The 15,407-nt window shown below is 47.0% G+C and overlaps 1 pseudogene; it reads left to right on the top strand.

Annotated features, from left to right (window-relative positions):
* The first annotated feature begins 10,221 nt into the window (after positions 1–10,221).
* The window catches only part of LOC112075251 (urea transporter 1-like), a 31,681-nt pseudogene continuing 26,495 nt past the window's right edge, over positions 10,222–15,407 (top strand).

Raw genomic sequence — 15,407 nt, 5'->3', positions numbered from 1 at the left:
CTAGATTTGGATAGAAAACACTATAAAGTTTCCAAAACTGTTAAAATAGTGTCTGTGAGTATAACAGAACTGATTTGGCAGGCGAAAACCTGAGAAAAATCCATTCAGGACTCAAATTGCAGTTTCTATGCCTTCCACTAGATGTCAACAGTCTTTAGAAATTGTTTCAGGCTTGTATTCTGAAAAAAAGGAAGTAAGAGCAGTCTGAATGAGTGGACACTAAAGTGTCAACAGAGCTTTTTCATGCGCGAGACCGAGAGAGTGCGTTTCTTGTTTACCGGTTGAAATATTATCGATTATTTAGGATAAAAACAACTGAAGATGTTTATTTTTATTATTTTTTTTTTTTTTAACTTTAAATATTTTTTTTTATCCCCTTTTCTCCCCAATTTTCGTGGTATCCAATCGCTAGTAATTACTATCTTGTCTCATCGCTACAACTCCCGTACGGGTTCGGGAGAGACGAAGGTCGAAAGCATGCGTCCTCCGAAGCACAACCCAAACAAGCCGCACTGCTTCTTAACACAGCGCGCCTCCAACCCGGAAGCCAGCCGCACCAATGTGTCGGAGGAAACACCGTGCACCCGCCCCCCTCGGTTAGCGCGCACTGCGCCCGGCCCGCCACAGGAGTCGCTGGAGCGCGATGAGACAGGATATCCCTACCGGCCAAATCCTCCCTAACCCGGACGACGCTATGCCAATTGTGCGTCGCCCCACGGACCTCCCGGTCGCGGCCGGCTGCGACAGAGCCTGGGTGCGAACCCAGAGACTCTGGTGGCGCAGCTAGCACTGCGATGCAGTGCTCTAGACCACTGCGCCACCCGGGAGGCCACAACCTGAAGATTGAATATAAACATCGTTTGACATGTTTCTATGAACTTTACGGATACAATTTGTATTTTTTTGTCTTCCTGTTTTGACTGCGTTTGAGCCTGTGGATTACTGAAGAAAACGTGCAAACAAACGGAACCAGACAAACGAATTGACGAATTGACGGATAGAGGTAGTGTTGTGCCAACAAAAATAAGGGCTTAAATGAAACATATAAAAATATCCTGAGCTTTCTTATATCTCCTAGAAATAGAACAAATAGTTCAAAACCTTTTTTCATATACTCTCTTTTTTGCTATTTAAAAATGTGTTATTCAATGTGTTTGTATGGGCTATAGCAGTAAAAGCCTAATTTAATATTTTATMAAATATTCCCCAACGGTTTAGACTTTTTCGTTTCCATTTCTCTCTCTCGCTCTATGCACACGCACGCACACACAAACACACACAGCTGCCCCACTCTGTACTCACCCCCTGCTTGGGTATTTATTTATGTATTCAGTCACCTTYGACCCTGGGATGTTAGACTGTGTTGTCCCAACWGATAGAGAGTGAAGTAGAGCAAGACAGAGAGATAATTATGTTKACTTATTTTCCCTTTTGTACTTTAACTATTTGCACATTGTTACAACACTGTATATAGCCATAATATGACATTTGAAATGTTYTTATWATTTTTTGACGTTTGTGAGTGTAATGTTGACCGAACATGTTGTATTGTTYATTTCACTTTTGTTTGATATCTTTTTGACTTGCTTTGGCAACGTTAACATATGTTTCCCATGCCAATAAAGCCCTTTGAATAGAATTGAATTAAAAGAGAGAGTGAGAGAAAAAGAGAGAGTAGGCGGTCTACAGGAGACAGGAATACTAATGCAGATGCGTGTGTCTGTGTGTGTGTTTGCATTACCTTACAATATGTTAACAGAAAATGCATAATGTCGCTAAATACATCCCATAGGCCTATGTGGTTCAGTGTGTGTCACTTCTGCCAACAGGAAAATTCTCCTCTTCTCACTTCATTCACACCTACGTGTTCACTCACTCACTCACTCACTCACATCACATCACCATCACTCACTCACATCACTCAGTCCTGCTCACTATCAACTCACGTCACATCACCTCAAACTCCCACCTCACTCATCTCACCTCACCCTCACTCAACCTCACCTCACTCACCATCGACTCAGCTCACTCACTCTACATCACCTTCACTCTACCACTCGACTCAGCACAAACACACGACACACACACACATCACATACCACATACACATCACAGCGATCAGCACACAACCACACACACACACACACGACACACACACACACACACAACACACAACACACACCACACACACACACACACACACACACACAATCACACACACACACACACACACAACACACACACACACCACACCACACACACACCTCTCTGAGTCAAAGTGTAATCCTGGATAGTTTATCTGCTTCTCTTCCTCTCATTTACCAGAACATCCACAGTCAATAATTACCTGCAACGGATAGAGGGATGGAGCATAGTAGGGATGGAGGGAACGGAGAAAGAGGGGAAAGATTATTTATTGAAGAAAAATGTAAAAGAAGAGAGAGGGAGGGGAGAGGAGGTGGAAGGGGAAGGGAGAGGAGGTGGAGGGGGAGAGAGGTGGAGAGGGAGAGGGAGAGAGGTGAGGGGGAGAGGAGGTGAGAGTGGAGAGGAGGTGGATGGGGGAGAGGGAGAGGAGAGAGGAGGTGGAGGGGAGAGGAGGTGGAGGGGAGAGGGAGAGGAGGTGGAGGGGGAGAGGGAGAAGGAGGTGGAGGGGGAGAGGGAAGGAGGTGGAGGGAGAGAGGTGGAGAGAGGAAGTGGAGGGGGAGAGGGAGAGGAGTGGAGGGGAGAGGAGGTGGAGGGGGGAGGAGGTGGAGGGGGAGAGGGAGGGAGGTGGAGGGGGAGAGGAGGTGGAGGGGAGAGGAGGTGGAGGGGGAGAGGGAGAGGAGGGTGGAGGGAGAGGAGGTGGAGGGGGAGAGGGAGAGGAAGGTGGAGGGGGAGAGGAGGTGGAGGGGAGAGGAGGTGGGAGGGAGAGAGGGAGAGGAAGGTGAGGGAGGAGGGGAGGAGGAGAGGAGGGAGAGAGGTGGAGGGGAGAGAGGTGGAGGGGGAGAGGAGGGAGAGGAGGGTGGAGGGGGAGAGGAGTGGAGGGGAGAGGAGGGAGAGAGGTGGAGGGGGAGAAGGAGGTGGAGGGGGAGAAGAGGGAGAGGGAGGGTGGAGGGGGAGAGGAGGTGGAGGGGAGAGGAGGTGGAAGGGGAGAGGAGGTGGAGGGAGAGGAGGTGGGGAGGGGGAGTAGGAAGGTGTGGAGGGGGAGAGGGAGAGGAGGTGAGAGGGAGAGGAGGTTGAGGGGAGCAGGAGAGAGGAGGTGGAGTGGGGAGAGGGGGAAGGTGAGCGTGGGAGAGGGAGCAGGAGGTGGAGGGGCGGAGAGGACGTGGAGGTGGAGGGGGGAGAGGGAGCAGGAGGTGGAGGGGGAGAGGGAGAGGACTGGTGGAGGGGGAGAGGAGGTGGAGAGGAGAGGCAGGTGGAGGGGGAGAGGGGAGGAGGTGGAGGGGAGAGGAGAGGAGGTGGAGGCGCGAGAGGTAGTGGAGAGGAGGTGGGGGTAGGGAGCATCGTGGACGGAGAGGTAGAGGGCATACGTTGGGAGACCCCCGAGAGGCTAGGTAGGGGACATTGGAAGGGCAGTAGAAGGACTTGACTTGGACCGGGAGCTGATAGGGCAGAGGCAGTTGGAGCGGGTATAGGCGCATAGGGGAGTATTGGACCAGGGAGCATAGAGGCACTAGTGAGATTGGAGCCAGGGCACGGGCAAACTCCATTCTCATGGACCTAGTGGACCTATAGCACTACAAAATGGTTGTAGGTCTGGCAATTCTTTGCGGCAATAGCGGCCGCTATAGGGCACTAAATTGGAACCAGGGCATATAGCGATGCCATACATTGGACCAGGCCTAATAGGGGCACTACTATTGGAGCCAGGGACCTATAGGGCACTACGATTGAAGGCCTATAGGCACTGAACATTAGAACAGGGCGCTATATAGGAGCACTATACTTGGACCAGGACCTACTAGGGCACTACAGTTGGACCAGGGCACTATAGGGCACTACATTTGGACGCAGGCCTATAGGGCACTACATTGGACCAGGGCACTATAGGGCTACTACAATGGCAACAGGACCTATAGGCACTACTTGGACCAGGGCCTATAGGGCACTGACATTGGACCAGGAGCCTATAGGGCACTAACATGAGATCCAGGGCCTAATAGGGCACTACATTGGACCAGCGGTCCTAATATGGGCACTAACATTGACCAGGGCCTATAGGGTGCAATACATTGGACAGGGCAATATAGGCGCTATACAGATGGACACAGGGCATAGAGAGCACACTACTTAAGACCAGTGACTATTAGAGGCACTATCAGTTGGACCAGGGCTCCTATTTAGGGCACTAACATTAGAGACAGGCCTATAGAGCACTACATTGGACGGCCATAGGCTACTGCCAGGTATAGGCATACATACAGATTGGGAACTACTGACCAGGGCCTATAGGGCCACATTGACACTTTCACACAGGACCAAGGCTATAACCTATTGGAGCCATACATACATTGGATCCAGGACTAATAGTGGCTCACATCATTGGACAGGCGCTATAGGCACAGCATACATTGGACAGGGCTATAGGGCACTAACATGGACCACGGGCTAATAGGGCACTAATTGGCACCAGGGCCTATAGGAGCACTACATTGGACAGGCAAGGGCCTCATTGGCCAGGAGCTAACGAACTAATTGAGACGAGGCCTATAGAGCACTACATTGGACCAGGGCCTATAGGGCACTACATTGGACGCAGGGCTATAGGGCACTACATTAGGACCAGGGCTATAGCGTGCACTACCATTGGACTTCCAGGACCTAAGTAGGGCTACTACTTATTGGCACCGGAGCCTAAGAGGGCAACTACTATTGGACAGGACCTATAGGGCACTTACATTGGACCACGAGGACCGATAGACACTATCAGTTTGACAGGACCTAATAGGGCACTCTACAATTGGACAGGGCCTCATATGGGGCACTACATCTTGGACCAGGCCTATATGAAGCACTACATTGGACGCAGGGCCATAGAGCACTACATTGGAACCAGGGCCTATAGAGCAACTAACATTGGACGCAAGGACCTATAGGCCACTACCATTGCCACCAGGGCCTATAAGCAGCTACATTGGATCCAGGGCCATAGGGCAACTACATTGGACCAGAGGCCTAATAGGGCACTACATTGGACCAAGGGCCTATAAGAGCACTAACATTGGACCAGGGCCTATAGAAGCACTAACATTGGACCAAGGACCTAATAAGGAAACACCCTAACATGGACCAGTTGTACTGCTATATGATGCCAACTGGAACCATTGGACCAAGGGCCATAGGGCACTACATTGGACAGGGCCTCCATAGGGCACTACATTGGACGCAGGGCCTATAGAGCACGGTGACATTTGGTACGCACACATTTTCCTCACAGCTTAATTACATGAGCCTTTAAAAAACATTTATAAGGTCGTAATTGGATGACAGTTATGTTAAAGTGGTTTAGCAAATATATAGAAAGTGAATTACTTACATAAACAGGCTACTTATATCACAAGACAACACAACTATGCATGTCGCTTGTGTACAGCAAAATACTATTTGGGGTGAATATCTGCACACTCTGCAGAGGTTGTCGATTGCAGAGCACGGTGACCCATTACGACTGATAACACCTATAAAGACTATCACAAACTAGTTTGACCATACAGCTGATAACTAGTTAAAGACTTATCACAACTAAGTTGATGCCAATACAGATGATCACTAGTTTAAAAAAGACCCCCTTAATCCACCACCAACTAGTTGACCATACAGCTGATAACTAGGTAAAGACTATCACATACTAGTTGACGCATACAGCTTGATAACTAGATTAAAGTACTATTTCAGCTAGACTAGTTGACCATGATATTAGCTGATACTAGTAACAGACCTCTATCACATCTAGTGACATGGCAACGCTGATAACTAGTTCAAAGACTATCACAACTAGTTGACCATACAGCTGATAACTAGTAAACTATGCACAACTAGTTGACCATACAGCTGGGATTCACTAGTAAAGACTATCACAACTAGTTGACCATACAGCTGATAACTAGGTAAAGACTATGCACACTAGTTGACATTTTACAGCTGATAACTAAGTAAAAGACCATCACAACTAGTTGACCATACAGCTGATAACTAGTAAAGACCTATCACAACTAGTTGACCATACAGCTGAATAACTAGTAAAACTATCAACAAACTAGTTGACCATACACGCACTTACGCGATAACTAAGTAGACTATCACACTAGTTGACCATTACAGCTGACTAACTAGTAAAGACTATCATCAGACTACCGTTGTTACCGCATACAGCTGATAACTATAAAAACCTTCTAATGCACAACTAGTTGACCATCACAGCTGATAACTAGTAAAGACTATCACCAACTAGTTGACCATTACAGCTGATAACTAGTAAAGACTATCACCACTAGTTGGCCTATAAGCAGCTGATAACTAGTAAAAAGACTTCAGCATAGTTGACATACAAGCTGGATAACTAGTAAAAACCTCTATCACAACTAGTTCGACCAATAAAGCTGGTTACTATTGTAGAAGGACCTCTATCACAACAGTTTAATCCATACGAAGACCTCGATAAACTAGTAAAGACTTAATACACACTACGTATGACCCCATAAAGCTTGATAACTAGTAAAGACCTCTATACACAACTAGTTGATCAATAAAGCTGGTTAACTAGTTAAGACCTCATTCACAAACTAGTTGACCATAAAGCTGATAACTAGTAAAGACTTTCAGCAGCTAGTATTATGACGGCATCACAGCTGATAACTAGTAAAGACTATCACATAGTTGACCATCAAAAGCTGATAACTAGTAAATGACCTCTATCACAAAACTAGTTAACCATAACAGCTGATAACTAGTAAAGACTATCACAGCTAGTTGACTCATAAAGCTGAAGTCTCTACTAAGTTTATCAACAGCTAGTTTGTACCATAAGCTGAATAACTAGTATTAAAGACCTCTATATCACATCAAGTTAAGCGCTAAAGCTTTGATAACTAAGTAGCCTCTATCACAACTAGTTGACCATGGGAAAGCTGATGGACTAGTAAGCCTCTATTACAACTAGTTAAACCATGACAGCTGATAACTCAGTAAGACTATCACAGCTAGTTGACCATAAAAGATGATAACTAAGTAAAGAATATCACAACTAGTTGACCATAAAGCTAATAACTAGTGGTAAGAGACCCTCTATCGACACTCCAAGTTTTGACCATAGGAAGCTGATTTAACTAAGTAAAGACTTCTATCACAACTAAGTTAACCGCGCATACAGCTGAAACTAGTAAAGACCTCTATGCACAACTAGTATAATTCCATACAGCTGATAACTAGTAAAGACTATCAAATCAAAATCAAATAAGTTATTTTATATTAGCCCCTTCGTACATCAGCTTAATAATCTGCCGAAGTGCTGTAACAAGAACCCACTAAAACCCAAACAGCAAGCAATGCAGGTGTAAGAAGCACGGTGGCTAGGAAAACTCCTAGAAAGGCCAAAACCTAGGAAGAAACCTCACGAGAGGAACCCAGCTATGAGGGGTGGCCAGTCCTCTTGGCTCGTGCCGGGTGGAGATTATAACAGAACATGGCCCAAGATGTTCAAAAATGTTCATAAGTGACAAGCATGGTCAAAATAATAATCATGAATAATTTTCAGTTTGGGCTTTTTCAATAGCCGATCAATTAAGGAGTTGAAATAGCAGGTGCTGGGACAGGTGGCGGTCTCCATAAAACCGCTGGCCAGAACAGTTGAAACTGCCGAATAGCAGAGCACAAAGGGCCCCCCCCCCCCAAGGGGGGGGGGTTGGGAAAAAACCCCCTGGGGGGGGAAACAGCAAGGAGTCATCAATGCCCGGTGGTCCTGACGTATGGGTCCTAGGGCTCAAGGTCCTGCGCGAGAGAAGAGAAAGTAAAGCAGAGAAGTTGAGTAGTTAGAGAGAGCCAAGATTTTTCAAATGATTCATAAAATGTATAAACAGCCTTCTACAGCATGGTCAAATAATAATCAGAGATATGTCAGTTGGCTTTTCATAGCCCGATCATTAAGAGTTCGAAACAGCAGGCTCCGGGACAGGTAGGGGTCCATAAACCGCAGGCAGAACAGTTGAAACTGGAAGCAGCAGGCAATAGGCCAACTATCAACTATCACAGCTAGTTGATCAATAAAAGACTGATAACTAGTAAAGACTAGATTCCAACTAGTTTGACCCATAAAGCTGATAACTAGTAAAGACTATCACAACTAGTTGACCATTAAAGCTGATATAACTAGTGTACAAGACCTCTCATTACAACTATTTAACCATACAGCTGATAACCTAGTAAAGACTTAATATTACAACTAGTGTCTATCAACAGCTGATATAAACTAGTAAAGACGCTATATTACACAACTAGTTATACCATCATACACTGAATAACTAGTAAAGAACCTCTATTACTATACTAGTAACCATACAGCTTGATGAACTAGTAAAACGACTATCAGCCGCTAGTTGACCATTAAAAGCTCATTAAATCTAGTAAAACCCTGATCACAACTAGTTGTACCGCATTACAGCTGATATAGCTAGTAGACTCATCACAACTAGTTGAGCCATACCAGCTGCATAACTAAGTAACTATACAAAACTAGTTGGACCATAAGCTGCATAAACAGTAAAGACTATACAACTAGTTGACCATAAAGCTGATACTAGTAAAGACCTCTATCACAACTAGTTGACCATACAGCTGACTAACTAGTGAGACTATCAAAACTAGGACTACAACTGAATACACTGATAGTAGACTATCCAACTAGTTGACCATTACAGCTAAACTCGTAAAGATATCACAACTAGTTGATCCATACAGCTGAAATAGGTAAAGACTATACACAACTAGGTGAGCGCATACAGCTGATAAACTAGTAAAGACCTACTAATCACAGCTATGTTGACCATAAAGCTGATAACTAGTAAAGACTATCAAGCTAGTTGACCATAAAGCTTATAACTAGTAAAGACTATCAACACGCAGTTTGACCATAAGTGATAACTAGTAAAGACTATCACACTAGTTGGACCAAATAAGCTGATAACTAGTTAAAAGACCTCTATCACAACTAAGTGACCATACAGCTGATTGAACTAGTAAAGACGTATCACACACTAGTTTAACCATAAAGCTGATAACTTAGTAGACTACCACAACTAGTGTTACCATAAACTGATAACTAGTAGCTATCACAACCTAGTTTGACTCATAAAGCTGATTATACTAGTAAAAGACATCACAACTAGTTACATAACGCTACTAAACTAAGTAAGACACTCACAACTAAGTTTAACCATAAAGTGATAACTAGTCAGACCTTATTCAAAACTAGTTTACATACAGCTATAACTAGTAAAGACCTATCACATACTAGTTTTACCATAAAGCTGATAACTAGTAGACTATCACAACTAGTTTACCATAAAGCTGATAACTAGTAGACTATCACATGTTAAAAGCTACGTATACAATATTCGACAGCTGATTAACAGTAAAATTCAATGTACCAAAGCTATAACTATCACTACAAGCTAGTTACCATACAGCTGATAATTAGTAAAGACTATCACAAACTAATTTACCAATGAAGCTGAGGTAACGTAGTTAGACTATCACAACTGAGTTACCATACAAGCTATATACTAGTAAAGACTATCAACAACTACTTGACCATAAAGCTGATAACTAGTAGATCTACCTCACAACTAGTTGTACCATACTTAGCTGATAACTAGTAAAGACTATCACAACTAGTTGACCATAACGCTGATAACTAGTAAAGACTATCACAACTAGTTAACCATAAAGCTAATAACTAGTAAAGACTGTCACAACGAGTTAACCATAAAGCTGATAACTAGTAAAGACTATCACAACTAGTTGACCATAAAGCTGATAACCAGTCAAAACACATCATACAAAGATAACAAACACCTCTATCTCACATTCACACTGCAAACACAGTACTGAAGACTGAACTGAACAAATAGAGGTGAAAAAGAGAGAGAGAGAAAGAATGAAATAGAGAGAGATATGATCCATATAAAAGCTCTTTGCGTAATGCTGTGGACTTTGGTGTTCGGTGTGTGTGTTTGTGTCCAGTCAGTAATGTGTTATCTGGCTGTCCGGTTTATAAGTCATCTCGGTAACCGTAGCCTTGGAGGAGGAGGAGGAGAGAGAGAGAGAGAGAGTGGAAGCCTCCGGTCTCCGGAAGCGTGGACACACGGGGTTTGCCGGCTGCTGTCACCATCTGCTGTTAACGCTGCGTCAGGATGTGGGTCGAGGAAAAGGCCAAACCGGAGTCGAACCGGAGAACGGTCGGCATGCGCCAGCATTTTGTTAATGGTCTGGTCTACTGCACTGGAGACATGGTGCACTTCAGCCAGTACATGGAGGGTATGGTTTTGTCTTTCTTCTTCGTCTCTTTATAGCCAGTCAAATGGTGTGGTGTACTTACCTTGTATGCCTTGTACATACTGGATAAAATACAACTGAAACAAGCAAAAATACTTCCTGTCGCTCATTCGAATCAAAACTGGCAAAAGGTCAATAAAAAGGTCATTTGTGACAGTCCGAGACAGATCAATATCACTATGGGAACACCTGTTGAAAGGAATCGAATTGAAATAAAAGGAGAATCTTAGTTATTGATCGTAGAAAACAATTTAAAATGTGGCTGAAAGCAGACAAAAAATAGTTAACCAAATTTTCATGACTTCCAATAGAATCTATGACTTGAAGTAAAACAAATGTGTGTGTGTGTCGCAACTTTATACACCTATCTTCTCCCTCTCCCCCACTCCTCCTCCCCTTCCTCCTCTCCTCCTCCTTCTCCCGATCTCCCCCACTGCTCTCTCATCCTGCTTCTCTCCCACTTCTCTTCCTCACTCCTCTCCCTCTCCCCCACCCCCACTCTCTTCCTCACTCCTCTCCCCACTTCTCCCCACTTCTCCTCCCTCTCTCCCTCTCCCCTCTCCTCCTCCCTCTCTCCCCCACTTCTCCTCCTCACCCCTCTCCCTCTCCCCACTTCTCCTCCTCACCTCTCCTCTCTCCTCCCTCGCTCCCCACTTCTCCTCCTCACTCCTCTCCCTTCTCCTCCCTCCTCCCTACTTCTCCTCCTTACCCCTCTCCTCTCCTCCTCCCTCTCCTCCCACTTCTCCTCCTCACTCCTCTTCTCTCCTCCTCCCTCTCGCCCTACTTCTCCTCCCGCCCTCTCCCTCTCCTCCTCCCTCTCCCCCACTTCTCCTCCTCACTTCCTCTCCCTCTCCTCCTCCTCTCCCCCACTTCTCCTCCTCACTCCTCTCCCTCTCCCCCCACTTCTCCTCCTTCGACCTCTCCTCTCCTCTCCTCTCCCTCCACTCTCCTCCATCATTCTCTCCCTCTCCCCCACTTCTCCTCCTCACTCCTCTCCCTCTCCCTCCCTTCCCCCACTTCTCCTCCTCCTCACTCTCCCCTCTCCTCCTCCCTCTCCCCCACTTCTCCTCCTCACTCCTCTCCCTCTCCCCCACTTCTCCTCCTCGACCCTCCTCTCCCTCTCCCCCACTTCTCCTCCTCACTCCTCTCCCTCTCCCCACTTCTCCTCCTCACTCCTCTCCCCTCTCTCCTCCCTCTCCCCCACTTCTCCTCCTCGCCCTCTCCCTCTACTCCTCCCTCTCCCCACTTCTCCTCCTCATTCCTCTCCCTCTCCTCCTCCCTCCCCCACTTCTCCTCCTCGCCCCTCTCACTCGTACTCCTCCCTCTCCCCCACTTCTCTCCTCGACCCTCTCCCTCTCCCCATCCCACTTCTCTCCTCACCCTCTCCCCTCCTCCTCCTCTCCCCCCTTTCCTCCTCACTCTCTCCTCCCTCCTCCCTCTCCCAGACAAGGCCTTCATTTTCCAGCTGGTTGAGTGAGCATGCGGGGTGTAGCCAGGGTCATCCTGGCCAACAACCCCTGAGTGGTGTTCTGACCTGGGAGCTCTGTCTGGCCTCGCCTGGCAGGCTCTACTGGGGACCTGGGTCTACTGACCTCTACGCTCACTGCTTTATCATAGACAGACAGGTACACACCACACACACACACACACAACACAACATCACACACACACACACACACACACACAACACACACACACACACACACACAACACACACACACACACACACACACACACACACACACACACCACACACACACACACACAAACAGAATCCACAGAGACACACACACACACACACACACACACCACACACACACACACACACACAACACACACACACACACACAACACACAACACACACTAGAAATAACACAGGCATATCTATCCTTGTAAATATCTGCATGTATATTTATTTATTTCAAATTTAATTGATCTTTATTAACTAGACAAATGTTACTATACAACCTCGTGCTAATCACAATTAGCCTACGTTAGCTCAACCGTCCCACGGGGACCCACCGATCCTGTAGATTTTAACTAGACAAGACAGTTAAGAACAAGATCTTATTTACAATGTGTAAGGTGTTTTTGCCTTTCTTCTCTCTGTGTGCGTGCGTGTGTGTGTGGTGTGTGTGTGTGTGTGTGTGCGTGTGTGTGTGTGTGTTATAGTGAGGAGATATCCGGAGGACTCCATGGGTTCAATGGATGCTGGTGTCTCTCTGTTGATGGGGGTTTCAGCTCTGCAGGAGACTGGTACTGCGTGGCTGCTACTGCCTGTCTGTCTGGGGGGAGCACTACCAGGTGAGACAACACCATACACACACACACACACACACACACACCACACGACTATTTTTGTGTGTCTGTATTTTGTGTATATTTCACGATATTTTGTGAAGTATGCCTAAGTACTGCTATTCCCCAGTACGTTCTACAGTACGTTGATCCAGTACGTTCCTCTACAGTACGTTGATAGTACGTCCCCCCAGTACGTTCCTCTTATAGTACGTTGATAGTAGTTTCCCCCCCCAGTACGTTCCTCTACAGTACGTTGATAGTACGTCCCCCCAGTACGTTCCTCTATAGTATGTTGATAGTATGTTTCCCCCCCAGTACGTTCCTCTACAGTACGTTGATAGTACGTCCCCCCCAGTACGTTCCTCTATAGTACGTTGATAGTACGTCCCCCCCCAGTAGTCGTGTCCTCTACAGTACGTTGATAGTACGTCCCCCCCAGTACGTTCCTCACAGTACGTTGATAGTACGTCCCCCCCCAGTACGTTCCTCTATAGGTACGTGATAGTATGTTTCCCCCCCAGTACGTTCCTCTACAGTACGTTGATAGTACGTCCCCCCCAGTACGTTCCTCTACAGTACGTTGATAAGTACGTCCCCCAGTACGTTCCTCACAGTACGTTGATAGTACGTCTCCCCCAGTACGTTCCTCTACAGTACGGTTGATATGTACGTCCCCCAGTACGTTCCTCTACAGTACGTTGATAGTACGTCCCCCCATACGTCCTCTACAGTACGTTGATAGTATGTTTCCCCCAGTACGTTCCTCTATAGTACAGTGTTGATAGTACGTCCCCCCAGTACGTTCCTCTACAGTACTTTGATGGTACGTTCCCTCCCAGTACGTTCTCTACAGTACGTTGATAGTACGTCCCCCAGTACGTTCCTCTACAGTAACGTTGATAGTACGTTTCTCCCCGCAGTACGTTCCTCTACACGTGGCCTGACAGTACGTTTCTCCCCCCAGTACGTATCTCTACAGTGGCCTGACAGTACGTTTCTCCCCAGTACGTTCCTCTACAGTGGCCTGACAGTACGTTTTCTCCCCCCAGTACGTTCCTCTACAGTGGCCTGACAGTACGTTTTCTTTCCCTCCCAGTACGTTCTCTACAGTGTCTCGTGCCTGACAGCCGTCACGTTTCGTCCCTGCAGTACGTTCCTCACAGTGGCCTGACAGTACGTTTCTCCCTGCAGTACGTTCCTCTACAGTGGCCTGACAGTACGTTTCTCCCCCAGTACGTTCCTCTACAGTGGCCTGACAGTACGTTCTCCCTGCAGTACGTTCCTCTACAGTGGCCTGACAGTACGTTTCTCCCCGCAGTACGTTCCTCTACAGTGGCCTGACAGTACGTTTCTCCCCAGTACGTTCCTCTACAGTGGCCTGACAGTACGTTTCTCCCTGCAGTACGTTCCTCTACAGTGGCCTGACATACTGTATCTCGCCCAGTACGTTCTCTACAGTGGCCTGACAGTACGTTTCTCCCCCAGTACGTTCCTCTACAGTGGCCTGAGTACGTTTTCCCCCGTACGTCTCTACAGTGCTCTGACAGTACGTTTCTCCCCGCAGTACGTTCCTCTACAGTGGCCTGACAGTACGTTTCTCCCGCAGTACGTTCCTCTACAGTGGCCTGACAGTACGTTCTCCCGCAGTACGTTCCTCTAAGAATCCTGACAGTACGTTTCTCCCCGCGCCTACGTTCCTCTACAGTGCCGACTAGTACGTTTCTCCCCCATGTCACGTTACCTCTACAGTGGCCTGACAGTATCGTTTCTCCCGCGCAGTACGTCCTCTACAGTGGCCTACAGTACGTTTCTCCTGCAGTACGTTCCTCTACAGTGCCTGACAGTATTTCCTCATACTCCTCCAGACTTTCCCGACGGTCCTCACAGCTGGCCTGACAGTACGTTTCTCCCCCAGTCTTCCCTCTACAGTGGCTGACCAGTACGTTTTCCCCGCAGTACGTTCCTTCTATCAGTGTCGCCCTTCGACAGTACGTTTCTCCCCGCAGTACGTCCTCTACAGTGCTGACAGTACGTTTCTCCCCGCAGTACTTCCTCTTATCAGTACCTGACAGTAACGTTTCCTCCCCCCAGTACGTCCTCTACAGTGGCCTGACAGTACGTCTTCTCCTGCAGTACGTTCCTCTACAGTGGCCTTGACAGTCCGTTTCTCCCGCAGTAACGTTCTCTACAGTGTATCCTGACAGTACGTTTCTCCTGCAGTACGTTCCTCTACACAGTGGCCTGAACAGTACATTTCTCCCCCAGTACTTCCTCTACAGTGATGGGTCCTAGACTATATCGTTTTCTCATCTCCATCTGTACGGTTCCTGCTACAATGTTGCTGACAGTACGGTTTCCTCCCCGAATAGCAGTCGTTCACTCTACAGTGCCTGGCTCCCCTGCCTAGATAAGTGGAGACCTCCTGTGGCTGTGTCTTCATTGCAAACATGGTGAACTACGCCTGCTTCTACTCTGCCTTGTACTGGTTCCATCTAACCCCTACTACCCTCACCACCTGCCAACAAAATCCGCAAGCGTTGAGGGGATCACGAGACGAGCAACGCTACCCAGCTAAGCC

This window comes from Salvelinus sp. IW2-2015, unplaced genomic scaffold (assembly GCF_002910315.2).
Source record: "Salvelinus sp. IW2-2015 unplaced genomic scaffold, ASM291031v2 Un_scaffold3045, whole genome shotgun sequence".
In the NCBI taxonomy this organism is placed as follows: Eukaryota; Metazoa; Chordata; class Actinopteri; order Salmoniformes; family Salmonidae; genus Salvelinus; species Salvelinus sp. IW2-2015.
The sequence above is the reverse complement of the archived record's forward strand: the minus strand, read 5'-3'. Positions and strand labels throughout refer to the sequence as shown.